Genomic DNA, 26,153 nt, shown 5'->3' with positions numbered 1-26,153 from the left:
TAACACATTTTTTACTTTGTCATGATGTATCCACTCAATACAATATATTTACTGGTGGAATATTAATGATTCATTTCATGCAATAATGGGGCTGATAGCTAGAAACTGTTGGGTTCATGTAACAACCATCCAAGCCAGAAAACACACAGCCTGGCAGTGTAGCTCGTCTACCCAGGTCTGCGCTTTCACTGGTGACTCAATACTTGGGCTGTAAAACATTATTAGTGATAAAGTGGCACATTACATATGGGGAATAAACATGGATAAATGGATCCTGACCCCAGCAAACAAATTGCAGTGCCCTATCTTAAGAAAACATGGTCCTAATTGCTGCAGGACCTAGCCATTCTAAGACCCATTATAATGTAGGTGTCACGGGCACTAGGAGTCTTTACCCAGGGATCACCAGGTGATAGGCTTACCAGAGCAGTATAGGTGGTAATATGGTACTCTGGTAGCAGGGTGATCACGAAACAGGAAATAGCAGATGATGAGATGCTCAGGAAAGTCTATGACTAGCAGCACTGGCAATATGGAGGTAGTAATACACGAGGAACTGTATGGACAAAGGACACGTGAAGGTAGTCAGTGGTCTGCGGTAGCAAGTTGTACCACTGCTATAGTGAGGAGGAATGTCCAACAGAAACGAGGAGGTGATGAGAGTCAGCGGTCTGCGGATAGCAAGTTGTACCGCTGTCTGAGTGAAGGAATGGAATCCAAGTGGAGGTATCCGGGGAGTCAGTGGTCTGCGTTAGCAAGTTGTACCACTGCTATGTGAGAGGATACTGGAACAGGTGAAACTGTAAACAGGAGTCAGTGGTCTGCCACTAGCAAGTTGTACTACTGAATATATATGTGAGGAGGTGCACGGGGAGAGACTGCAACACAATATATACACGGGCACCTTGACTTTGATCCACAGTAATATGCACAATATAAATGTATAAATGACTGAACAACACTGCCAATATAGAAAGTCTCTTGAAGTAATCCGGCATAAGATAACACAGTCAATGATGGCAGTAGAGTCAGCAGATAGTACACTCCAGAGGAGAACCAACACAGTCAATGATGGCAATAGACTCAGCGGATAGTACACTCCAGAGGAGAACCAACACAGTCCAGCAAGGTATGCAATACACAGCACAGTCAATGGGAAGTATGCATACCGTGGTTCAGGAGAAGGCAGTCAGACAGGAGTGCAGAGATACCTGAAGGGCAGGAGGCCAGCAGGATACAAGTCCCTGGATGGGTGAAGCAGGGGTCTAGCAGGTGCAGCGCACAGGTAGGTAGACCAGCAGGGAACACAGGAAGGCGTGGAGAGCGGATCAGCAGTAGATGGATGAGTAGCGCTGAGAAGTAACAGCAGCGGGTCTCTGCGGGAACACGGAGGTAACCAATAGCAACCAGCAGGTGCAGTAACGATGGGACACCGGAGCAGAGTTGAACTGGAACAGATGATCACGGAGAGTAGCGGGTAGCAATAGTGGCAGCAGACTCAAGGAAACACGGTAGAGTAGACAAGGACTGAAGACTGAAGCGCACAGCGGCAGCGGATAGGAATCAGCTAAACAGTCACGATGAAACGCAGACGGGTTGCAGGTTGAAGACTGTAGTGCACGGAGGCAGCGGATAGGAATCAGCTAGCAGTCACGATGATGAAACACAGACGAGTTGCAGGTTGAAGACTGTAGTGCACGGAGGCAGCGGATAGGAATCAGCCAAACAGTCACGATGATGAAACACAGACGAGTTGCAGGTTGAAGCCTGTAGTGCACGGAGGCAGCGGATAGGAATCAGCTGGCAGTCACAATCCTGAACAGGTGAGTGGATGTGAATAAAAGACTGTAGTGCACGGAGGCAGCGGATAGGAATCAGCTCACAGTCACGATGATACAGTAGATGGTAGAAGTGGTATGGGAACCACAGTAGCAGAAGTGGTTTGGAAACCACAGAGGTAGAAGTGGTTTGGAAACCACAGGAATCAGCAGGGCTGAATAAACAAGGAAACACAGGAACACCTTCAGAGACTCATGGGGAATGAGACTCCAAGATCAGGCAACGTGGTGTTGACCACAGGTGCTTAATATAGGGAGGTTGCCTGATCTGCCAATTAAGTTAAAGGAACATACACTGAAGGTTTGGAAAGGGCTGCGCATGCGCAGTCCCTCAGGATAGAGGACGTCCACGGTTCCTAATAGTCCGGGAAGAAGCACTCACAGTCCGGTGAGTGACAGTACCCCCCCTTTTAAAGGTGGGCACAGAACGCCTGGAACCGGGCTTGTCCGGATTTTTGGAATAAAACTTCTTCAGAAGGGCAGGAGCATTAAGATCTTCAGCTTTGATCCATGAACGCTCTTCAGGACCAAAGCCCTTCCAATGAACGAGGAAACGGAGGACTCCTCGCGAAATTTTTGCATCCAATACCTCAGTAATCTCGAAATCCTCCTCCTGATGAACTTGAACTGGCTGCGGTGCTGAGGGAGGAGTCGAGAAACGATTGATAATAAGAGGTTTGAGTAAGGACACATGGAAGGCATTGGAAATCCGAAGATTCTTAGGAAGAAGAAGTTTAACACATACTGGATTGATAACTTGAATGATCCTATATGGACCAATAAAACGAGGGGCGAATTTCATAGATGGAACCTTCAAACGAATATTTTTGGTAGATAACCAGACACGATCTCCAATTTTTAGTGGTGGAATAGCCCGCCTCTTCTTATCTGCGAAAGACTTATATTTGTTAGATGTCTTCTTTAAACAGGTTTTGACCTGAGACCAGATATTTTTGAAGGTCTGACAAGCAGTCTCCACAGCAGGAACTTGGGTGGGCGGGAGGGCAGGAAATTCCGGAAAAGACGGATGGTGACCGTAGACCACAAAGAATGGAGTTTTGGATGATGACTCATGGTACATGTTGTTATGGGCGAATTCAGCCCAAGGGAGCAATTCTACCCAGTTGTCTTGGTTGGCTGAAGAGAACATCCTAATAAAAGTCTCAAGATCTTGATTGACTCGTTCCGTTTGTCCGTTAGATTGCGGATGGTAAGACGATGAGAGTGCTAATCGTATGCCCAAGGTTTTACAAAGGGCCCGCCAGAATCTGGAAACGAATTGTACTCCTCTATCTGACACAATCTCAGACGGACATCCATGGATGCGGAAGATTTCTTTAATGAAATGTTCAGCCAGAGTAGACGAGGAAGGTAAACCGGACAGAGGGACGAAATGAGCCATCTTCGAAAATCTGTCTACCACTACCCAAATAGTATTGTGATTCTTACTTGGTGGCAAATCAGTAACGAAATCCATACTAATATGGGTCCAAGGCTTGGACGGAATGGGTAGTGGTCGCAGCAACCCTGCTGGAGTTCTGCGGGAGGATTTGAACTGAGAACATAAATCACAGGAAGCAATAAACTCTTTGACGTCTCTCCTCATTGAAGGCCACCAGTAACTACGAGAGAGAATCTCAAAGGTCTTATGTTCACCGGCGTGTCCAGAAAAACGAGAGGCATGGAACCACGAAAGGATTTTCCTCCTCAGAGTAGGAGGCACGAGGGTCTTCCCAAATGGTAGCATTTTGGTGGATGAAGCAGCCAGAGAAATACATTTGGGATCTAGAATAGCATGGTTGGGAACCTCTTCTACATCAGAGGACGTCACAAAAGCTCGAGATAGAGCGTCAGCTTTCTTGTTCTTAGCAGCTGGTTTGAAGGTTATAATTAATTCAAAACGGGAAAAGAAAAGAGACCATCTTGCTTGACGAGGGTTCAAGCATTGAGCAGATTGCAAATATGACAAGTTCTTATGATCCGTGAAGATCGTCACCGGATGGCGAGCTCCTTCCAACAAGTATCTCCATTCCTCTAATGCAGCTTTGATGGCCAGCAACTCCTTGTCCCCGATAGTATAGTTTTTCTCTGCGGGCAGAAGACCCCGAGAGTAGAAGGCACAAGGATGTAATTTTTGTTGCTCCGAGCGTTGGGAGAGAATAGCTCCTAAGCCCACATTAGAGGCATCTACTTCTAGGAAGAAGGGGAGTGTCACATCAGGTTGTCGCAGAATGGGAGCAGACGAAAAGGACTCTTTGAGGATTTGAAAGGCTTGGAGAGCCTCAGATGACCATTGCTTAGCATTAGCCCCTTTCCGAGTTAAGGCCACAATGGGAGATGCAATGGATGAGAAGTCTTGAATGAAGCGTCTATAGTAATTGGCAAAACCTAAAAAACGCTGGATGGCACGAAGAGTAGTTGGCTGAGGCCAATGTAGTACAGCATTTACTTTGTCTGGATCCATCTTCAGGCCAACTCCGGAAACTATATACCCCAAGAATGGAATCTGGGGTAACTCGAATGAACATTTTTCCAATTTACAGAACAACGAGTTTTTCCGTAGTCTGGAGAGGACCTCTGCCACATGTTGGTGATGAGAAGGCAGGTCCTGTGAGAAGATCAATATGTCGTCCAGGTAGACAACGACACATACATATAATAAGTCCCGAAAGATCTCATTGATGAAACCCTGGAAAACCGCGGGGGCATTACACAGCCCGAAGGGCATTACTAAATATTCGTAATGCCCATCTCTGGTGTTAAACGCGGTCTTCCATTCGTCACCGGAACGGATTCTAATTAAATTGTAGGCACCACGAAGATCCAACTTAGTAAATATCCGAGCTCCCTTGATGCGATCAAATAGCTCAGTGATCAGCGGAATGGGATACCGATTCTTGATAGTAATGGCGTTGAGTCCACGAAAATCTATACAAGGGCGTAATGATCCATCCTTCTTTTTGACGAAGAAGAACCCAGCTCCAGCGGGAGAGGTGGAAGGTCGAATGAACCCACGCTGGAGATTCTCCTGTATGTACTCAGATGTGGCTTGAGTTTCAGGTAACGAGAGAGGATAGACCCGACCCCTGGGAGGAGTCTTGCCAGGTAGAAGGTCGATCGGACAATCCCAAGAACGATGAGGAGGAAGACGTTCAGACTGAGCTTTATCAAACACATCGGCAAATGAAGCATACTGAGGAGGGAGTCCCGGGGAGGAAGATGAGATGGAAGATTGCTGTACTTTAAGAGGAATAACTTGAGAGAGACAACGATGGTGACATTCAGGCCCCCAAGACGTAACTTGAGGGGTGCGCCAGTCAATCTGGGGAGAGTGACATTGAAGCCATGGAAGGCCTAAGACAATCGGACTTGTCGTAACAGGAAGAATTAAAAACGAAATTTCTTCATGGTGTAGTACACCAATCTGAAGGGTTACTGGAGACGTACTCTGGGTGATGAGACCATTGATGAGACGTGATCCATCTATAGCCGTCACAGTAATGGGTGTTTTTAAAGTGATCACTGGTAGGGACCATTGATTCACTAGTGATTTAGAAATGAAATTTCCTGCTGCTCCGGAATCAATCAATGCCTGTGACTCAAAGGATTTGGTAGCAAAGGAAATCGTCACATCGAAAGCGCAGACTTTAGATTTCATAGACAATGGAGAGGACTCCAGGGACCCTAACTTCACCTCTCCAGAACTAGTTAGGGCCTGGCATTTCCCGATTTCTTAGGGCAAGAACTGAGCATATGTGTGGAATCAGCACAATAGATACAGAGTCTATTCTTTACTCTTCGTTTCCTCTCTTCTAAAGATAATTTGGAACGTCCTATCTCCATGGGAATCACAGAAGGTGAAACTGGACGAAATTGAGGGTTTAAACGAAGAGGTGCTTTAGCAGAAGTTGTTTTCTCAGATTCTCTTTCACGAAATCTCATGTCTACACGATGGCAAAGAGAGATCAAATCTTCTAGTGACGAAGGAAGCTCTTGGGTAGTCAGTGCATCTTTAATTTTATCGGAGAGCCCCTGCCAGAAGGCGGCAACTAATGCTTCAGTGTTCCACTGAAGTTCAGAGGCTAAGATCCTAAATTGAATGACATACTGTCCTACTGTATGGGAGCCTTGTCGCAAACGAAGAATGCTGGAAGCAGCGGAGGTCACACGACCTGGTTCATCGAACACACTTCGGAACGTGGAAATGAATTTGGCACTATCTTGTAGAATTGGATCGTTTCTTTCCCACAGAGGGGAGGCCCAAGCCAGGGCTTGTCCAGAAAACAATGAGATAAGATAGGCCACTCTGGAACGATGGGTAGAAAAATTTTGAGGTTGGAGTTCAAAATGGACTGAACATTGGTTAAGGAAACCTCTACAAGTTTTGGGGTCCCCGTCATATTTTGACGGAGTAGGCAGGTGAAGCGTAGGAGCTGTAGACACCTGGGATGGCACTGGGGAAACGGAGGAAAGCACAGGAGCTTCAATACTAGCTGTAACAGTCTGTCCAGATGTTCCTTGGGAGGTTAACGATTGGTAACATTGAAGTAACAGCTGTTGGCGAGCATCCTGTTGCTCCACACGGCTGACCAGATGCTGCAGCATCTCTTTAGCAGTAGGTTCCGTATCTGGGTCTGTCATGGCCTGATCTTACTGTCACGGGCACTAGGAGTCTTTACCCAGGGATCACCAGGTGATAGGCTTACCAGAGCAGTATAGGTGGTAATATGGTACTCTGGTAGCAGGGTGATCACGAAACAGGAAATAGCAGATGATGAGATGCTCAGGAAAGTCTATGACTAGCAGCACTGGCAATATGGAGGTAGTAATACACGAGGAACTGTATGGACAAAGGACACGTGAAGGTAGTCAGTGGTCTGCGGTAGCAAGTTGTACCACTGCTATAGTGAGGAGGAATGTCCAACAGAAACGAGGAGGTGATGAGAGTCAGCGGTCTGCGGATAGCAAGTTGTACCGCTGTCTGAGTGAAGGAATGGAATCCAAGTGGAGGTATCCGGGGAGTCAGTGGTCTGCGTTAGCAAGTTGTACCACTGCTATGTGAGAGGATACTGGAACAGGTGAAACTGTAAACAGGAGTCAGTGGTCTGCCACTAGCAAGTTGTACTACTGAATATATATGTGAGGAGGTGCACGGGGAGAGACTGCAACACAATATATACACGGGCACCTTGACTTTGATCCACAGTAATATGCACAATATAAATGTATAAATGACTGAACAACACTGCCAATATAGAAAGTCTCTTGAAGTAATCCGGCATAAGATAACACAGTCAATGATGGCAGTAGAGTCAGCAGATAGTACACTCCAGAGGAGAACCAACACAGTCAATGATGGCAATAGACTCAGCGGATAGTACACTCCAGAGGAGAACCAACACAGTCCAGCAAGGTATGCAATACACAGCACAGTCAATGGGAAGTATGCATACCGTGGTTCAGGAGAAGGCAGTCAGACAGGAGTGCAGAGATACCTGAAGGGCAGGAGGCCAGCAGGATACAAGTCCCTGGATGGGTGAAGCAGGGGTCTAGCAGGTGCAGCGCACAGGTAGGTAGACCAGCAGGGAACACAGGAAGGCGTGGAGAGCGGATCAGCAGTAGATGGATGAGTAGCGCTGAGAAGTAACAGCAGCGGGTCTCTGCGGGAACACGGAGGTAACCAATAGCAACCAGCAGGTGCAGTAACGATGGGACACCGGAGCAGAGTTGAACTGGAACAGATGATCACGGAGAGTAGCGGGTAGCAATAGTGGCAGCAGACTCAAGGAAACACGGTAGAGTAGACAAGGACTGAAGACTGAAGCGCACAGCGGCAGCGGATAGGAATCAGCTAAACAGTCACGATGAAACGCAGACGGGTTGCAGGTTGAAGACTGTAGTGCACGGAGGCAGCGGATAGGAATCAGCTAGCAGTCACGATGATGAAACACAGACGAGTTGCAGGTTGAAGACTGTAGTGCACGGAGGCAGCGGATAGGAATCAGCCAAACAGTCACGATGATGAAACACAGACGAGTTGCAGGTTGAAGCCTGTAGTGCACGGAGGCAGCGGATAGGAATCAGCTGGCAGTCACAATCCTGAACAGGTGAGTGGATGTGAATAAAAGACTGTAGTGCACGGAGGCAGCGGATAGGAATCAGCTCACAGTCACGATGATACAGTAGATGGTAGAAGTGGTATGGGAACCACAGTAGCAGAAGTGGTTTGGAAACCACAGAGGTAGAAGTGGTTTGGAAACCACAGGAATCAGCAGGGCTGAATAAACAAGGAAACACAGGAACACCTTCAGAGACTCATGGGGAATGAGACTCCAAGATCAGGCAACGTGGTGTTGACCACAGGTGCTTAATATAGGGAGGTTGCCTGATCTGCCAATTAAGTTAAAGGAACATACACTGAAGGTTTGGAAAGGGCTGCGCATGCGCAGTCCCTCAGGATAGAGGACGTCCACGGTTCCTAATAGTCCGGGAAGAAGCACTCACAGTCCGGTGAGTGACAGTAGGTTATGACCATTTGGATTATATAAAGATTGGTGGCGGTGGCAGGGCAGAGTATATATCTAGCACTAATTATGTGTATTACAACAATCTGAAGTCATCCACAGGTTATGAGAGAATCGTGGAGAAAACAAAGATTTTGTTTGACATCACTGGCAAAGATTTTGTTTGACATCACTGGCAAAGAGGTGGGAAAGAGTAATGGACTGAGTAAAGGGCAAAGTAGCGAACATCAAATAACCAGAAGGTCATTACGGTCATGGCCAGATAAAGGTTTGGAAGTAACCATCTATTTTTCGGGATATTCTATAAAAGATTAACTTTGGATGGAACTAGTATTATCCAAAAAAAAAAAAACCCTGTAGGGAGAACAAGTCGGATTGCCTTGATAAAGCCTAGCGAAACACGCGTTGGCGCCTTCGTTGTTGGCACTTTATTCCAGAATATAAATAAGCAGGATATCTATGCTACTTTATAGGCTCATTATATCCAGAGGTAGTGGAGCAAAAGTTAGGTAGTCAGCAATGCACCTCCCGTAATTGGTATTATAGGGAATGAGCGCATGTGTGTTGATTTGTCCATGTGTATTTGAGGAAATGATTACCTATGTTCAAGTTATTTAATGGGGAATCTTGGACTCCCATGAGAAACGAGTTCATGGGATACCAGAGTGAGATAGCCAGATTTCAATCCATGTATCTATCGTCATGCATCTATAGACGGCATTGTATTAGACAGTTATAGCGAGCATATTCAGCTACTTATATACCATTACCATCAGCCCTTCTCATTTAGAGATAGAAGATCGTTAAACAGACAGAAAAGACACATACTCTCCGTGTCTGATACAAGATCCGGGCTGTGACTATGCACGCTATCAGACGTGTATGATCATTTAGAGAGTGATAGGTCTGCATTTTCATTTAGATACATTGTGGCATTTTGGAATCTCTAACTCTCATTTAGATACTATTAGATAGTTGGCTATCTTTATATGCTCAAAGAGTTTGCATCATTGCCAGCACGCATATGTTTACTGCCTCTTGAGTTATTATATGAGTAGCCTATTATGATATATGAGTATATTTATTGTTATCTGGAACCTAATATCATATAGGTACCTTACTAGCCTTCATCTTCATAGATTTACTTACCTGCTAGTTCCACATTTACCGTGGACAGATAGTGCCTCCAGCGAGTTTTAATTTACTTATTCACGTTTTTCATTTTGCTAATTTTATAAATCTTTTATTTTATTTAATCAATAAAAGTTATGTTTTAATATTCCTGTTTATGGTACCCTTAGACTACATTTCCATTGCTCATAGGGGTTTATGTGCACCTTTTCAGAGACAACTTTCTGGTTCTTCTCTGTTCCTAATATATAATATTTGCGAGCACTTTCATTTGATATTTTACCTGTGCTGTATAAGGGTATTGTGAAGAACTGTATTTCTTGTGTCCGATATCTGTATTTTGAATGTTGTTAAATATTTGTTATGTTGTCATTTATTCTTAATGCATTAAAAATAGCACAAAATTTTTTTTTTCTAATAAAATTAATGAGCGCATTCACTTTTTCAGGGCTCTTTTTTTATCTTTATATAATTTTCTTATTGGAACAGTCGATATTTCTATATTATAGTTTGTCCTTGACTGCACCCCTTATACACTTTGTGGTGTATGTTGTTTGAGCCGTTATTTTATTAAGAACCTGGAGGCTGTTTGCATAGTGTAAAGACTTTCTGCACATGCCCATAAAAACAACCGCACACGTATCCTGAGGTGCGCGCATCTTACTTGTTCACGCAAATGTGGGCAGATGCAGGCACATAAACAATTATAAAGTACCAGTAAAGCCATATTATTTGCAGGTGCCTGAGGGCAGGCGCACATACATGATAAGGATGACAGTCGCCAGCAATAGCGAACCGCTTCTGATTGGCTAATTGTGGATGCACCGCTGACACTGATAGGTGATCTCTTTGTTGCTTGGGCATATAGCGGGCCTGATTCATTAAGGAAAGAAAGAAGTAGGAGTACCTAATGCACCTGGGCAAAACCATGTTGCATTCGAGGGGGAGGTAAATTTAAGTCAAGTATTTGTGTGCTAGATGGAAAAGCAGCCAGTATTTATCTTTTGTGCAAAATAATAAACTAATTTGCACCCCTTGTATTGTAACATGGTTTGTCCAGGATCAAATTTACTCCTTTTTTTGCCTTGCTCTCCTTAATGACTCAGGCCCAGTATGCACAAATTTTAGAATGTTATTGTGCAATTGGTCAGTATTGAAATAGAGGCACAATGCAGAGGAATATCTTTGAAACATGCAATGGTCCCTTAAAATTAGGGACAGTTGGTATATAGGCCTGTCTGTGGTCTACTGTATATATGTTTCAGTGATACCACCGCCGTGCTACAATAACGCTGTGACTATCTACACTGTAGTTTTTCTCACCTGAAACCAGAAGAAAGACGGACAGCATGATAAAGATCCGCTCTGGGGTCTTGTTAAGCATCCTTTCAGCACGATGCAGGCTCTCACAATGCAAAGCTTACTTCCCTTCAATGAATAGGAAATATAACAGACATACAAACTTTTTAAGTGACATGTCCTATAATAGACGTCAGCAACTGACCACTTTCATTTTCAGCACTCTAGTTTATTTTACTAGCATTTCAACACAATAAAAATGATAACATGTTGTCTCTATGTAAGCAATACAACTCATATAGTACCTGGTTTACATTGCACCCAGAGGTGTAGAAACAGAGAGGAACAGAGGGGGGCAATGATTTCTGTTGGGTGGGCAAAGACTGTGTCCCTCCCCCATGAACTTCTACACAAAAGCCGTCATGCTACTTTCTGAAGTCATGGAATCTGTTCTAAACTTGTGAAACTTTTTTTAAAATGATAGATTGTCTCAATATAACTACCAAATGTTCTGTAATATAGATTGCCTTTGTATAGATTAAATAGTTCACTGTGTATGCTCTTCGTTCCACACAATACCCTAAATAGTATAACCGCTTATGTTAAATAAAGACTTATATAAAAGACACGGAGGCTTAAGTAAGTGGCACTAAAAAATATTTTTATTATAACCTAATTAAACCTGGTGGCGGAGAAAGGGCACTGAAGATCAGCTCCAGCGATACCCAACCAAGCGTGGACATGGCAATATAGCCTTAAGTCCACCCACTTCTCTCATAACCCCACTGCTTGGCCGGCCCTAACCTGACGTCAGAGTAAACTGCACTCACCTCACTACTCACTCACCCTCCCTCACTGAGCCGGGCGAGGCCCCTCCCCATGGAAGGGACAAGAGTAACCGCTTGCCTTGTAAGGGGACAGATACCTGCGACCAATCACGATAGAGCCGTCTATATCAGCCGCTGATCACAGTGCCTTCCTCCCACGCTACCGGCCCTAAAGGCCAAGCAGCCCGCCACCAACAAAACCGAGCACTCTCCTCACCTCCAAATCAATGCTCTCCATAAAAATACACAACCCCTCGTCCGAGAGGTGCACACCGTCTCTCCTATACAGATACACCCTATCCGCTGCTATCTCCGGGTGATCTACCACAAAACCTCCAAGGAACCTAACAACCTTCCGAAGCGCACTATTAAGTTTCCTCTCCATTATCAGGATCTTTTTAAGAGGGATCTGTGATCGCCACGACAGCCTCGGAATCATAGCGAACCAGCCCAGAATAATTGATGGCCATGTCTTGTTAATATAGTGAAGGGCCTCTCTCATTTGTATAATTAGCTCCAGGGACTTACCCTTACCCAGGTCATTCCCCCCAAGGTGGATAACTAATATGTCAGGGGCTCCCCATCGTTCAATCAGCTGTCTTAACCAGGGCAAGAGACCTCCCCATACTAAACCCCCGTTTACCTAACCAACAAACCCGTCTATCTCCTATGCTGGTAAACTTCGTCTGCACCCCCGTCTGGTTAGCTGCCCAGAAAATATAAGAGTGCCCGATGATCCACACATCTCTCGCAGTAACCCCATCATCTAAAAAGAGACAAGAGTTAATACTGCAATCTTTACCGGATCATCACACACAGCACGGAGGTGCACATAGGAATTTTGACGAAGGCAGCCCATAACGGGCCTGGAGAATAGCTGGCAAGGAAAAGTAAACGGGGAGAAATGGATTTGGGTAAGGGTAAGTTACTCACACGAAGGTGAAACCCGGTCAAACCCCAGAGGCACACCACTAATCAGGCCTCTGGAGAAAAAAAAACAGGAGAAAGCCCTTCGCGCCCTCGCTCAACGCGACGAGCAGATAAGCCTTGAGTAACAGGGTAGGGGATAGGAGGATTGAACAAACGGCAATGAAGATAAGGGTCTGGAGCTATCTGACAGTGACAAACAATAATAATGAAAGCATCAGGGAGAAAAAGCAAAAATAAGCACAGAAGTCAAATAACCACAACATTCACGTGTAACATTAATCAACTTTAAACATTAGGCCTAATGTAACTTTGATAAGCCGAAGATTTCCATCTCCCCAGTGATTTAATATCGTCCACCGAAGCTCCCGACAAGGCCGCGGAGGTGGCCGCACCAATTCTAAAGGAATGTGAGCTGAAAAGAGAAGGGTTAAGGCCTAGCAACTTTATCGCCTGTTTCAAGACCGCATTAAACTGATATCTGATAAGCTGCGCCTTATCCTTATGTATTAGGAAAATTGAGTTGGAAGGCCTAATTAGACTAAATTGGGTGGTTAATTCGACTGGACATAACTCTTTATCTTTTTGGGCCTGCAATTGTAAACAGCAACCTCTCCCCCTCTGATCCGTTTTTGATCGGGCTATCTTAACGCTTAGATGATCCTCACGTATGACCACGTCTTCAGTAAGAAGACCTGCGGAGACATAACCTGCCGCTTGCCTCACTAGTTCCGATACCCTGAAAGCCCCAAAAAATGCCAGGCTAAACGCAGTACGAAAAAGCAGGACCTCATACTCGTCCCAAGCCACCTCCACTAAAATCCTCATAAGCTGGGCTAAAATCTGTATGGTAATCGGTTGGCGCGTGTCATCATTGGCCGGTCTCTCCTTTGCCCAACCTTTCAAAGCCTTAGATATCAAAAAGCCTTTAGTTATGTCTACCGTGCCATTCAGTCGAGACATAAACGAAATGCCCGCCAGAGTAGAAGACATACTAGCCTTAGATGCTCCCTCACAAAACTTCAACCACATGAACTCCTTCACCGCATCCCGCTGTCCTGACTCCGACTGGTCCTTGGAGGCACTGAAATGGACCCACTGCCGCCACGCTGCCCGATAGACCCGCAAGGTCGATTGTGCTAGGCCGCGTTCCGCTAGACCTCTTATGCCGGCGTGATGATCTGCCAAACATAAGGGGGACAGGGAATGCTTCTGCTATCTGCCTGAGGGGCCAGTTCACGAAATCTCCTCCATTGAAATCGAGACAAGGCATCTGCTATTTCGTTGTTAACCCCGGGAACATGACCTGCATTAAAAGTTATTTCGTACTCAAGGCACTGAAGTACAAGGTGACGCAACAAAGCTATCGGCTGCGGGGAAAATGCGCTCTGGCTATTAACTGACTGAACTACCCCTAGGTTATCACACCAAAAAACAACGTGCTTGCCCCGTAGGGTGACAGCCCATAGCTCTATGGCAACAATAATCGGGAATAGCTCCAACAAAACCAAGTTCTTAACCCATCCACTACTATGCCACGACTCTGGCCAAGCCTCCGCACACCACTGACCACCCAGGTAAGCTCCGAAACCCTGCGATCCCGAAGCATCCGTGAAAAGCTCAAGGGTAGCGTTGTTTTTCGGAGGGGTGGGCCAAATCCTTTTCCCGTTAAACTCCTTAAGAAACATCTGCCATACCTGAAGATCGTCTTTAATTTCTTGTGATAGCCTGACCGCTGCATGGGGTTTACTCTTACCCGCTATGGCTCTTTGCAATTTACGACAGAAAACCCTGCCCATTGGAATCACTCTACACGCAAAGTTAAAAAGCCCCAGAAGTGACTGAACTTTTTTTAATGACATGTAGGGAGAGCAAAACACCATCCCAATCTCTTCCCCCAGTTTCTTCAACTTATCCTCGGGGAGCCTACAACAACCTACTTGTGAGTCAATCTCAATGCCTAAAAAAGCTAAACAATGGGAAGGACCCTCGGTCTTATCGCTGGCAATGGGAACTCCCATAACTGTAAAAAGGGCTTGCGCTGATTGAAGCACCTCTAGGCACCTGCTGGACTTGTCAGGACCAATAATCAAGAAATCGTCTGGGTAGTGAGCAATCCCCCTGTGTCCCGTTCCGGCCTGAATGCACCAGTGGAGAAAGCTGCTAAACCTCTCGAAAAGAGCACATGAAATCGAGCAACCCATGGGCAGGCAGCGGTCGACATAGAAACTGCCGCGGTGTCTAAAGCCCATAAACTGGAACGATTCAGGATGGAGAGACAACAGACGGAAAGCTGACTCTATATCAATCTTGGCCATTAATGCCCCCTCCCCACACTCCTGAACTAGAGCAAGGGCCTCCTCAAATGACTGATATTGGACAGCGCTGACTGCTGGGTCAATGGCGTCATTTACTGACTCGCCAAAAGGGTAAGATAGGTGTTGAATGAGTCTGAACTTCCCCTCTGCTTTTTTGGGCACTACGCCCACCGGGGAAACTACCAAATTTGGAATGGGTACGTTTAAGAAAGGCCCCACCATCCTGCCTAAACGGACTTCCTTTGCAATTTTTTCGTCCAGAATCTCCGGGAATATAAAAGCTGATTTCAGATTGCGGGGCCATGGTAAATTAAATTTTTTAAAAATAGGGATTCTAAATCCAAAATGAAAACCTTCCCGAATTATGGCTGCGGCCTCGGCATCACTATAAAGTGACAGCCACTTGTCTAAAACTTCAAGCTTAACTGGGGATTTGGCCTTGACCCGGAGCTGCTGTAGCAGCCCCACGTCCTCTCCCACCCCCACCTCTGGTTCTAACACACTCTGATGCGGGGTGAAACCCGCCACAGTTGGAGCAGGAGTGGCTGGCGGAATCTGCAGGCCGCCCCCCTCTGACAAGACCCTGAATTGAAAGCGAAGCACTTTCATTTGCCGGGGAGGGTTTGTTGCGCCCTCCCTGCCCCAGGAAACCTCCTCCCTTGCGCAACCCCCTGTCGCTGACTACTTGGCCTCATGAGGTCCATCCACGTATCTATGTCTTTAAAACCTAACGGCAATTTCCCCCGCCCCGTCATCTTTTTGCAAAACATCTCATCGTAATTCCTCCAAATAACCGGCCCGTCCTTTAAGAAAACGTCTGTAACTAAGTGTAGATACTTCCCTACCTCGACCTGTTCCTCTGGCCTAAAATCCGTGTAAAGGGTTGCAAAAACACAAAAACCTTTCACCCACCTGGGGAAAGTTTTGTAACTCTCCTCCCCCTCACCATTCCTGCCCATCGCAGCCTCAAGACCTTTTTTGCCTTCATCAGTCAAGGTAAACATATCAACGTAAAACACCTTTTTGATTTTGTCTCTGACACTAGGCCTAATGTCATATAGTAGAGCCTCATTTTCCACTCTTCCCGAGTCCCCCTAACTATGATTTTTTTGTACTTTATACGCATATTTCTGTGTACTAATTATATTTATTTTATAGGCATTCAGTATGTATTTCTGTAATATTTAAATGAATACAGACACATCTCTATGATGGTTATGGAATAGGCAGCATAGGTTTTATAATTACTCTTAAGAACATTTTGTTATAGGATCTGATATCAACGCTTTCCTTTTCCAATACTTTTCTTATTGATTGTATACGCTTGTTTTTTATTTGTAACAAGATTTTCAATGTATATGTCTCTTTAAGGAACTTATAGATAAATCACAACACGCCAGCCCTGGTTCACACTTCGTATAGAAAAATATTATATATCTGCGCAAACACCAGTTGATATCGGTGATGGCTGCCAAAATGGGGACAATGTAAACGGGGGGGACCCCTCCTCCCTGGTTGAACTGTGAAAAGACCACAAGAAAAACTTGGGGTGGTCCCCAGGCGCCTGTACATATAAACAATGGTAGTGGATGAGTTAATGAGTATTTATTGAAACATAATGGTGAAGTGGAGGCATAAACTTTCACCTTCTAGTGCTGCAATAATTTAAAACAAGCACAGTAAACATTCAGCAGTCCTGCTGGTATGCATAAAAGTTCCAAAAAACAGACAGCCGTCTGTTTGATACTCTTCTAATAGAAAAGTGGTTGCCAAGTCTGAAAGCAATTAAAAATTCGCCATGTGTATTAGGCCCAAACAACAATAGGTATTGTGATCTCGTTGACTGTAAAAAACTAGTATCCGTCCAAGGTGCACAGTAAATAGTCAGTTGAAAACAATGTAAGTTGGCAATTGCTTTAAGGGTGCTAACAGCTCCGGTAAACCTCATAAGGGATAGGGAACAGAGAAGGGGGTTAACTCACCCTGCTTCTGCAGGATCTATTCCACAGGTGTCCGTATGGGGAAGCCGCTGTACGAGTCTCCGTCCACGCTGTTAGACATCCAGCTGCCGAGTGAAAGTTGGTTGTTCGCGCATGCGCATGCGGATGTGATTATCCAGTCTGTATTAGCGTGATGCCGGCTTGTCAGTGAGAGATGTAAATGCTGTTGGTTATTGGTAAATCCGTTTAGATTAGGTATCCTACGCGTTTCACCCAATGAAGGGCTTCCTCAGGGATGTATGGAATAGGAGGGCAACTTAGCCTCCTTTTATAGTTTTAAAACGGAGTTTAACCAATGAAGGTCTTTATAGACCAGATGTATTGATGAGGAGATTCAAAAATAGCAGCAAGCCTTACTTGGAATCAATATAGAGCAAAAAGTGTCAATATGTGAAAAAACATATATGAAACCAGGAATGTTAAAAGGTGTAAAAAAGGATTATTGTGAAAATGATAAATATGGTCCAAATTGAAATCTTATATTTATTAAAGAAAACTGTTGAGCTCAAAATCAATATTTAAGCCTCGTGGTGTTAGAGTCTTTAATGTATAAATCCATTTACTTTCCTCACATGACATGGATCGGATGAAATCTCCTCCTCTCCATGGTCTTTTCACCTTACAGATGCCTAGAAATCGAAGCAATGAGGCATCCTTGTTGTGAAGGAGTGCAAAGTGATTGGAAACACTATGTGTCTCCAAACCTTTTTGAATGTTTCTTTGATGCTCGCTAATGCGGATATGTAGATCTCTTGCGGTCCTACCTACATACTGTTTGCCACAGGGGCACTCAAGCATGTATATCACCCCCTTGGTGTCACAGGTGATTTTATCCTTAATGGTATATGTGGCACCAGTAGCTGTTGCAGTAAATGTACAGGTGGGTTTAGTACCCCTCATATGACTAGTCCTGCATGCTAGACATCTTGTACAGTAGAAGAAACCTTTTTTATCTTCTCCCAGCCATGTGCTAATGGGTGTCTGTCTTGTAGTAGGGATACTGCTTGTTACAAGGACATTTTTAAGGTTGTTGGCCTTCTTATAGATGAACCTAGGTTTATTGGGTAAAACCTCCCTCAATTTGTCATCACCCAGAAGGATATTCCAATGTTTGCAGATAATTTTTTCTATTTTTTTGGAATCACTACTGTATCTGGTAATGAATGAGGGGGCGTCCGATGGTTCTCCAGATTTTATTGCCTTCTTTGTTAGGAGATTCTGCCTTTCCTCCTTCCTGACTTCACCAAGGGCTTTCTCTACAGGGGTACTCTCATAGCCCCTTTGTAGGAACCTTTCCTTTATAAGGTTGGCTTGGATGTCATATTGTTCTATGGTGGAACAGTTCCTCCTGATTCTGGTGAATTGACCCTTGGGAATGTTTCGCAGCCAGTTAGTATGGTGGCTGCTACAGGCCGGGATGTACGAATTGCAGTCAACCTCTTTAAGGTGTGTTTTTGTTGCAACCTGGTTATCTTCAATGTAGATCTCTAAATCTAGGAAGACAACTTTTTCTCTGCTGTAGTTAGCTGTGAATCTCATATTTAGGTCATTAGTGTTGATGTAGAGTAGAAACTCTTCTAACTGTCCTATAGTACCGGTCCATACGCACAACACGTCGTCTATGAACCTGTACCATTTGTGTATATATTCTGTGAACGGGTTGTTGTTCCATATGGTAAGATTCTCCCAGTGGGCTACAAACAAATTCGCGTAACTAGGCGCGAATTTCGCGCCCATCGCAGTCCCGCGAACTTGTCTGTAGTATCCACTGTTTGCCCAGAAGTAGTTATGCTGTAGAACAAAGCGTATGCTTTGCAGAAGAAATTCTATTTGCTCTACTTGGAGGTTAGATTCTTCTCTTAGAATGTGACTAACATGCTGGCAACCTTTGTCATGATCTATAATCGTGTATAATGAAGTTACATCGCATGTAAGGAGAATAAATCCTTCTTCCCATTGGACACTCTGTAGTATTTCCAAAGTGTGGCTGGTGTCCCTCAAGTAACTTCTTTGCTGAGTGACCAGTGGTTGCAGAAAGAAGTCTATGTAGCTCGACAGGTTGGTAGTGAGGGAGTTTATCCCAGAGACAATTGGTCTTCCAGGTGGGTTGGTGCGTGACTTATGCAACTTGGGGAGCTGATATATAACAGGTAATCTTGGGTCCTTGATCCTAAGGAACTCCAATTCTGTTTTATTAAGTATTCCCTCCTCTGATGCACTTTTAAGTAATTGCACTAAGTCACATTGATAATGGGTTAGGGGGTCACCGTTGAGATGCTCATATGTATCTGAGTCACTCAATTGCCTTTCCAGCTCCGTTAGGTAGTCAGTGGTGTTAAGGACAGTGATCCCCCCTCCTTTGTCCGCTGGTTTGATGACAATGTCGTGATTCTCCTTCAATTCTTTAATGGCTCTCATCTCTGCCTTACTTATATTGCAATGAGAGCTATTTTCTTTTATTTTCAATTGCTCTAGGTCATTTTCAACTAGTTTCTGAAACGTGTTTACAAAAGATCCTTTCATGTAGTTAGGGTAAAATGTAGATTTGTTTCTTAAGGTTGTGTGAGTGTATTTGTCAAGTAATTCTCTATTGCTCTTGGGTGTTGTGGTGGAGGCAATGTCTTTCTGATCCTTGATAAAATATCTCTTTAAAGTAAGCTTGCGGATAAATCTATGGATATCGATGTATGTTTCAAACTTATCCATTGCTCTATTTGGGGCCTAGTTACGCGAATTTGTTTGTAGCCCACTGGGAGAATCTTACCATATGGAACAACAACCCGTTCACAGAATATATACACAAATGGTACAGGTTCATAGACGACGTGTTGTGCGTATGGACCGGTACTATAGGACAGTTAGAAGAGTTTCTACTCTACATCAACACTAATGACCTAAATATGAGATTCACAGCTAACTACAGCAGAGAAAAAGTTGTCTTCCTAGATTTAGAGATCTACATTGAAGATAACCAGGTTGCAACAAAAACACACCTTAAAGAGGTTGACTGCAATTCGTACATCCCGGCCTGTAGCAGCCACCATACTAACTGGCTGCGAAACATTCCCAAGGGTCAATTCACCAGAATCAGGAGGAACTGTTCCACCATAGAACAATATGACATCCAAGCCAACCTTATAAAGGAAAGGTTCCTACAAAGGGGCTATGAGAGTACCCCTGTAGAGAAAGCCCTTGGTGAAGTCAGGAAGGAGGAAAGGCAGAATCTCCTAACAAAGAAGGCAATAAAATCTGGAGAACCATCGGACGCCCCCTCATTCATTACCAGATACAGTAGTGATTCCAAAAAAATAGAAAAAATTATCTGCAAACATTGGAATATCCTTCTGGGTGATGACAAATTGAGGGAGGTTTTACCCAATAAACCTAGGTTCATCTATAAGAAGGCCAACAACCTTAAAAATGTCCTTGTAACAAGCAGTATCCCTACTACAAGACAGACACCCATTAGCACATGGCTGGGAGAAGATAAAAAAGGTTTCTTCTACTGTACAAGATGTCTAGCATGCAGGACTAGTCATATGAGGGGTACTAAACCCACCTGTACATTTACTGCAACAGCTACTGGTGCCACATATACCATTAAGGATAAAATCACCTGTGACACCAAGGGGGTGATATACATGCTTGAGTGCCCCTGTGGCAAACAGTATGTAGGTAGGACCGCAAGAGATCTACATATCCGCATTAGCGAGCATCAAAGAAACATTCAAAAAGGTTTGGAGACACATAGTGTTTCCAATCACTTTGCACTCCTTCACAACAAGGATGCCTCATTGCTTCGATTTCTAGGCATCTGTAAGGTGAAAAGACCATGGAGAGGAGGAGATTTCATCCGATCCATGTCATGTGAGGAAAGTAAATGGATTTATACATTAAAGACTCTAACACCACGAGGCTTAAATATTGATTTTGAGCTCAACAGTTTTCTTTAATAAATATAAGATTTCAATTTGGACCATATTTATCATTTTCACAATAATCCTTTTTTACACCTTTTAACATTCCTGGTTTCATATATGTTTTTTCACATATTGACACTTTTTGCTCTATATTGATTCCAAGTAAGGCTTGCTGCTATTTTTGAATCTCCTCATCAATACATCTGGTCTATAAAGACCTTCATTGGTTAAACTCCGTTTTAAAACTATAAAAGGAGGCTAAGTTGCCCTCCTATTCCATACATCCCTGAGGAAGCCCTTCATTGGGTGAAACGCGTAGGATACCTAATCTAAACGGATTTACCAATAACCAACAGCATTTACATCTCTCACTGACAAGCCGGCATCACGCTAATACAGACTGGATAATCACATCCGCATGCGCATGCGCGAACAACCAACTTTCACTCGGCAGCTGGATGTCTAACAGCGTGGACGGAGACTCGTACAGCGGCTTCCCCATACGGACACCTGTGGAATAGATCCTGCAGAAGCAGGGTGAGTTAACCCCCTTCTCTGTTCCCTATCCCTTATGAGGTTTACCGGAGCTGTTAGCACCCTTAAAGCAATTGCCAACTTACATTGTTTTCAACTGACTATTTACTGTGCACCTTGGACGGATACTAGTTTTTTACAGTCAACGAGATCACAATACCTATTGTTGTTTGGGCCTAATACACATGGCGAATTTTTAATTGCTTTCAGACTTGGCAACCACTTTTCTATTAGAAGAGTATCAAACAGACGGCTGTCTGTTTTTTGGAACTTTTATGCATACCAGCAGGACTGCTGAATGTTTACTGTGCTTGTTTTAAATTATTGCAGCACTAGAAGGTGAAAGTTTATGCCTCCACTTCACCATTATGTTTCAATAAATACTCATTAACTCATCCACTACCATTGTTTATATGTACAGGCGCCTGGTTCACACTTCATTTAGTGAACTGATTTCTCCGGTGTTCAATGAATCCGGCAGTTTCATTCATTATTTACTGCTACAAATAAAGACGGTATGGCAGGAAGAGTGACGTATTTTTTATTCACTCCCCTATCTAATGCCCATAAAATAAAAACAATATTTAATTCAATATAATTATCACTGCTTATTTGTATTGTGCCGCCATATCATTCAGCACTTTCCAAAGAAGTTTGAATCATGCACATCAGTCCTTGCCCCATTAGAGCTTTCTGTCTAAATTCCCGACTACACAAACACATACACACCAAGGTCAATTTTTCAGAAACCAATTAACACCACCAGTATATTTTAAACATGGATTTTGGAGGAACATGGAGTAGCCAGAGGAAACCCACACAATCACGGAGAGACCACACAAACTCATATAGTGCCCTGGTAGTAATCAAAACTGTGGCCCGAGCACTGTTAATGCTGCGATGTCACACAGGTTCTTGGCCTGGACAATATAGGTGCCCACAGTGATGTCTGAAACTGATTATCTGTCCCCTTCTAGGCTCTAAGCTTAGAAAATTTCTGCACAGGCTGTGGCCAAAATGAAACAGGAGACATACTAATGGTCCCATGGTCTTGTGCCCGTCTAACTATGCCACAGGCCTAGTGCCCGAAAATGAGCCCACTGGCCTGGTGCCCAAATTAAGTGAATAAAGAGGAAACAGAATGGGGCCTGGTAGCGGAGGGGAAACCATGATAGTCTATTCCCCCATGATGCTTCTCCTGTGGATGGCTTCCAGCGGTCTTCTTTTTGATCCCTGCGTTCACTGTCTTTCTGCTGCCTGTCACTGTCTTCTATCTTCAGCCACTGAACTTCTGACTGACTCCACTGTCTTCTATATTGATCTCTCCGGCCGCTATTGTCTTCAAAGACCTGCCAATGTTTTATGCCTTGAGCCTGTAGTCTTCTTTCTTGACTCTGTACTCTACACTGGTTCTGGCTGTGTTCTTCTTCCGGAGCTCCTTGCCAGGTCTCTCTCCACTGGTTGTGCCACTTGCCATTGACAAATACAAGCCGGTGAGAGGGGGTGGGGCTGCGACACGGCGAGCTCCAGTTGGTATTGATGCTACACCAAAATAAAAATGGCCAATGGCGAGCAGTGATTGACTTGCTGTCCAGGCCACTGATTGGTTGAGAGCAAATCTGTTCAGATGCGCTGTTATCAATGTTGGGGAATTCAGCAGAGGAAGCAGAATTACCTGTGCTAGATTGGAGGTCTGGTAAGTAGAATCTTCTTCTTCACTTCGCCTCCTGGCAGCTCCCAGCTCTGTCTTTTTGGTTCCTTTCTTTGCCTTCTTCATGGCACGGCTCCAGGGGACACCCCGCTACAGTTCCTACCATTTATTATTATTCTTTAGACTTTGAGTTAATATTTTTTATTGACAAGTACTTACTTGGATAGAAATACATGCTTTTCTGTGCTAGGGGGTGATGTAGTTTGCATAGAGTGTGTGGATGGGCCAGAAGGGGGACATATAGTCAGCTTAACATGTATTGCTATATGTGGAAATAACGTGCATTTTGGAGAAGCTTTAATAACATCAAAAGTGTTTTAATTGAATGCAGAATATGAATTTCTTCTTGTTTTGTAACGTGGTTTCACCTCAAGTATTCATTAAATGGTTATGGTTTTGGTTAACTATACTAAAACCAACAGATTACTTCTGTTTATCGTGATTAAGGGGCTTAGCATGACAGTTAGAGATGTAGTTTAGATCAGCTCTGTGCAGTACTGGCCACGGAATCAACTTCCACAAATATAAAATGGTTAGAATATTGTGGAAAATTACAAGGTGGTGCTGAGGAATGTCATCACACCAAGGACGGGTTTGTTTTAACGATCTACTGAATACCATCTCAAGTCAAGTGCTGGACCCAGGGAGTTCAGCTGTCATTGCTGTTGCCATCTCTGTTCCCCTTTTTCGTGACCTCGGTGGTCTCCTTGGTCACAGTGGCTGTTGCCACAACTTCTGTGAAAGAGAAACAAGTACTCTCGCTCTGTGTCCAGCAGTCAGGATGATGACACCAGGCACACAGCTACTCCGAGCTGTTGGATAACCACAAAAGTACCCGCAGCAGAACAACAAACATTTTTTCCAGAACCTACTGGTTATTGCATAATATCCAGGCATGCATCCTTATTGTATTTCTCTGCTGCCTGCCCTGATTTCTAGTACTGATTGGTTATTTCATGTGTCCCTCTGTTGCCCTGCCCTGACTTTTGGTTCCCTACTGGTTATTGCATAATATCCAGGCCTGTGTCCTTTGACACATCCAGTACTTGGAACTTACTCCTTCTACTCTCCTCGGCACACAAGTTCATTCTCTCAGGAACAGCGGGAACATAATTAGCAATCACCTATCCCCAAAGTGCATGCACAGAAAAACAGAACAGATTATTCTGGATTGAAGAAACTCTCATTGAAAGACCCCACTAGCCGAAGGACCCCATTTTAGCCACATACGCTGTAGTTGTGTGCTGCTCAGGATATCTCTGAATAAAAGAGGTGCAGGTTGGCCACTACTGTGCATTTGGCCTACCCCCTTAGTGTGTACTGAAAATAAACAAGAAAGAGCCCTGTTTGCATAAAATCAAGGACTAGACTAGTTAAACTCATACAGAAACTGCCCTGTGTACCATTACTGAACTGACCTTTACTAATTCCAGTGGGGGCTAAGCAGTACTGGAAATTCCCTTTACCTAGAAATGAGGAAACAAAGACCTCTTGTGACAAGTGAAGAATTTATTTAGAATTAGATATAGAAGTCTCCACATTGCCTGTGGTTTCTGTATTGGTCTTGCTTGCAATTTCCTTTCTTTTGCTTTTCTTATACAACATGAAAGATGAGCAGGAAACCAGAATTGTGGGCTGATCTGTCAGATATAAGATCTCCTCTGTGGTGGATTATAATAAGAACACTTTGGGCACTAGTTGGGAACCCAGTAGTTCAGTTATGACCTTAACAAGACAGCGAGAAAGTGAGCTTGAGATAAGGCGCTTGCTGTGTATTGTAAAGAACTTGGGGAGATGATTTTACTGTTTATTGAAATGATCTTATTTCATACTTCAAACTTTGGAGATGTCCAAAAGCTGCCGCATCCTGGGGGTGTGGTCACCAAATTCGCTTCTTTAGGCCCAACCCCTCTGCTAAACTATGCAAATTTTGTCCTTTTACAGCAGAGGGTGGGGCCAGGATGACACATTTCGCCCCGCCCCCATCCACTTCACCAACGGAAGAGAAGGCAACTATATCTTATTTCCCATGTTTCTACCCACACTACATAGCACATTAATTAATTGTCAGGTCTACTCTGCTTTTTCACCTATACTTTTTTATATATGTCTATATATAACAGACACAAGAAAAAAACCTGAAGGAAGCAATTTAGAAAACAGGTGCTGTGAAACTACAAACCCCAGCATGCTTTGCCAGTAGATAGCCAGCCAATTGCTGGCAGGGCGTGCTGGGACCAACCATAAACCAGGAAAGAAGCATTCAGAACTGGACAACTTTTCTAGGGTATTAAGTAACCCCTATTCAGTTTGATGACTTTAAACAAGGGAATCAATGTAATTCTGGGAATGTAGGCAAGCATGCTGTGATTATTCCATACTTACCAACTTTATTAAGTTGTCTTCCGGGAGCCTGCCGGGGGAGGTGGGCGTGAGGGGGGTGGGGCGCCCCCCAAAAAGTTGCTTCATTTTGGACCCGCCCCCTGCGACGTAATGACTCAAACGCGTCATTTGACACCGGGGGCGGGGCCAAATGCAGCGATTCACGGAGAATCGCGGCATTTTGGACCAAATTCTGCCCACTTCAATAGGAAGTTCGGGAGATTGCCATACTCTCCCGGGAGTCCGTGAGACTCTCCCAAAATGCGGGAGTCTCCCGAACATTCCGGGAGAGTTGGCAAGTATGGATTATTCAACCAAGTAATTGTATTATGCTGCTGCTGTGCCTGAGACAACTGCACAACAAAAGTTCTTGTTTTCCAAACTATCATGTACAGATACAGTAAATGACAGTTGGTTAGAACTGAAGTTAAAAAAACAGATTGAAATCGGGTACATTTGGCTGCGGACACACTAATAGCTCTGCAACAATTACACATACTTGCCAACTCTCCCGGAATGTCCGGGAGACTCCCGCATTTCTCCCTGATCTGCCTAAAATTCAGTTCAAATGCCGCGATTCACCCGGAATCGTGGCGTTTGGCCCTGCCCCCGCTGTAAAATGACGCGTTTTGCGTCATTACGTCACGGGGTGGGGCCAGAATGACGAGATTTTCGGGGGCCCGCCCCCAGCACGCCCACCTCACCCCGGCAGCTCCCGGAAGTAATCGAAAATGTTGGTAAG

At 44.4% G+C, this 26,153-nt stretch overlaps 2 protein-coding genes and 1 long non-coding RNA gene across 6 annotated transcripts in view; all 3 read left to right on the top strand.

The window, feature by feature from the left end:
* The window catches only part of LOC142112083 (SLAM family member 5-like), a 346,313-nt gene that overhangs the window by 233,850 nt on the left and 86,310 nt on the right, over positions 1–26,153 (top strand). The window lies entirely within an intron of this gene.
* Positions 1–26,153, top strand: part of LOC142112075 (uncharacterized) — a 97,809-nt gene that overhangs the window by 6,552 nt on the left and 65,104 nt on the right. The gene's annotated exons all lie outside the window — the stretch shown is intronic.
* Positions 6–9,928, top strand: LOC142112098 (uncharacterized). The gene is made up of 2 exons (XR_012681158.1): positions 6–369; positions 8,363–9,928. It is a non-coding gene; the product is annotated as an uncharacterized LOC142112098 (long non-coding RNA).

This window comes from Mixophyes fleayi (genome assembly GCF_038048845.1).
Source record: "Mixophyes fleayi isolate aMixFle1 chromosome 12 unlocalized genomic scaffold, aMixFle1.hap1 SUPER_12_unloc_2, whole genome shotgun sequence".
In the NCBI taxonomy this organism is placed as follows: domain Eukaryota; kingdom Metazoa; phylum Chordata; class Amphibia; order Anura; family Limnodynastidae; genus Mixophyes; species Mixophyes fleayi.
This window is presented reverse-complemented; position numbering and strand designations above follow the sequence as displayed.